This window comes from Penaeus monodon, chromosome 4 (assembly GCF_015228065.2).
Source record: "Penaeus monodon isolate SGIC_2016 chromosome 4, NSTDA_Pmon_1, whole genome shotgun sequence".
Classification (NCBI taxonomy): Eukaryota; Metazoa; Arthropoda; class Malacostraca; order Decapoda; family Penaeidae; genus Penaeus; species Penaeus monodon.
In genome coordinates, this window is record NC_051389.1 from 16104219 (window position 1) to 16106790 (window position 2572).

The 2572-nt window shown below is 44.3% G+C and overlaps 1 protein-coding gene across 1 annotated transcript in view; it reads right to left on the reverse strand.

Annotated features, from left to right (window-relative positions):
• The window catches only part of LOC119572470 (chromatin-remodeling ATPase INO80-like), a 225168-nt gene that overhangs the window by 30483 nt on the left and 192113 nt on the right, over window positions 1-2572 (reverse strand). The window lies entirely within an intron of this gene.

Sequence of the window (2572 nt, forward strand, 5' to 3'; positions counted from 1 at the left end):
AAACCCAATGATACAAAAAACTCTTCGAAAAATTAAAACCTAAAAAATAATAAAATAAAAAAAAGCAAAGAAAACAGCAGCAGCAAAATAAAATGAACCGTATCTTCATCAGCGCATAAATTAACAAACCCTTTCTTTCTCCATCAATTATTCCCTCTTTCCCCTTGCTTCCTTGCCGTTTTTTCTCCTCTCTCCCCTTAATTCTCCTCTTCCCCAATTCCCTCTTTATCTTATTTTCATCTCACTCCTTTTTAACCCCATTTATCTCCCTTTTTTTCTCCTTTATAAAAATTATAAAAAATTTAAAAAAAAAATATGAAACAGGGTTTCCGATTACAACAATAAACAAACCGAAATATTTAAACGAAAAATAGATGCAAAGTCAAGAGCGCCTCTCCAAATCCTCTCCAGCTGGGTGTCCCAACCCCGGGAAAATCACCCCCCCCCGCCCCATTTCCCAATCCCAAAGACCCCGCCAATCTCCCACCTTCCCTCCCTTTCTCCCCCCCCCCTCCCTTCCCCTCCCGGATCAAGATGGCCGCCACCCTGCGCAGAGGGGCCCCCCTTCAAAAGACGGGAAACGATTCCTTCACCCCGATTAGGAGACTGTTTGTTGTCTTTTCCCGCCCGGGGGGGGGGAGGGGGCGGTTTAAAAAAAGGGGGGAAATGGGGGGAGGGGCCAAAGGGGGGGGGGGAAAGGAATGGGGGGGGGGGAAGAGGGGGAGGGGGGAGGGGGAGGAGGGGGGGAACAAAGGGGAGGGGGGGTAGGGAGACGGGAGGGGGGGGTAAAAGGGGAAAATTTAAGGAAAAATTTAAAAGGGAAAGGGAAAAAGCACCGGACGGGAGCGAGAAAAGAGGTGAAGAAAAAGGGAAGAGGAAAAAGGGGAAATTAGGAAGGGGAGGAAGAAATAAGAGAGGGGGAAACAAAAAAGGGGGTTTAAAAGATGCCCAAGGGGAAAGGCAGGGGGGGGGGAGGAAGAGGAAGAGAAGGGAAAGGATTACTGTCACCTCAAGATAAAAGACAAATAAAAATCCGGGAAAATACCTTTAATCCATTTCCTCCCGCTTTTAAATCCCCCCCCCCCCTCTGCCTAATCCCCGTTCCTTTACGCCTTCCCTTTATCATTCGCACTCTTAATCTCTTTTCCTTTCTTTCTTTTTTTCACTTTTCTGTTATCTATCTCCTTTTGTCCCTTCTTTATCCCTTCTCTCTCTCCCTTCCTCTTTCTCGCTCACCCTCTCTTTCTTTCTCTCTTTATACCTATCGGCTTTGGGTCTTCTGTTTTGCCTGTCTCCCTTTCATCGGTTCTTCCGCTTCTTTTCCCCCTGTCTCAACATCCTTCTCAACCGGCACTCTCCCCTCTTTTATTCTCGCTCTTCTTTACTACTCTTATCTCTTCTATTCTCTCTAATCCTTTTCACTCCTTCATTGTACTCCCGAGTGCCTTCCTTATTCACAAAAGCATAAATATATCTTATTATATCTATATTTTTATTCTCTCTCTCTCTCTCTCTCTCTCTCTCTCTCTCTCTCTCCCCTTTTTTTTTATATATAATATATTTTTATATATATATATATATATATTTATATTATATACATAATAACACACCCCCAACACACTTTTCTCTCTCTCTCTCTCCTCTTTTCCTCTCCCCTTTTCCCCTTCTCTCTGCAATGTTTCGCTCCCGTTTAATTCTCCTGCCACCAGTGGTGGTACCCCAACCTTCCTTGCACCAGTGGGAAATTTGAAGCAAAAAAAAACCCCGCCTTCCCCAAAATAACCATCGTAACAAAAAAATAACAAATTTTCGTTTTATTATTTTATTATTATTATTATTATTATTATTATTATTATAAATGTGTTTTATGTGTATGTGTCATGTTGGTTGTGTATTGTTATTGTGTGTGTGTGTGTGGTTTGGGGGTTTTGGTGGTGTTTTTGTGTGGGGGGGGTGTTGCTTGTTGTGTTTGGGGTGTGTGTGTGGTGTGTGGTGTGTTGTGTGTTGTGGTGTGTGGGTGTGTGGTGTTGTGTTTGTGTGTGGTGTTGCGTGCGTGCTGTGTGTGTGTGTGTGGTTGTGTGTGTGTGTGTGTGTGTGTGTGTTGTGTGCGTTGTGTGTGCGTGCTGCGTGGGTGTGTGCATATATATATATATTATATATTAATTTTTATATTTATATATATTTATTTATATATTTGAAGTGGGAGGGGGAAGGGGGGGGGAGCAAGAAGCGAAGCAAGAGTAGAAGAATAAGAAAAAAAGAGAACGGAGATATTAAAATGACAGATGAAAAGAAAAACGAATACAGCGAAAGAGAGCGGACCCCCCCCCCCCGCCCCATGTCACCCACAGGAGAGCCAGAGGAGCGGGCGTCGGTAACGAGATGGGCAGGGGCGGGGGCGGCAGCCATCGGCCTCACCTAACCACCTGATTCACCTGTTCGTCTGCTATTCATTTCCCTTCCCTCTCCGGGTCTCATCATCATCATCGCCAGGTCTAAATTATTGTGATTCCCACGCCCACAGGCTGAGGAGTTTACTCTCCTTGCTGTTTTCGTTTCGTTTTTTATTATT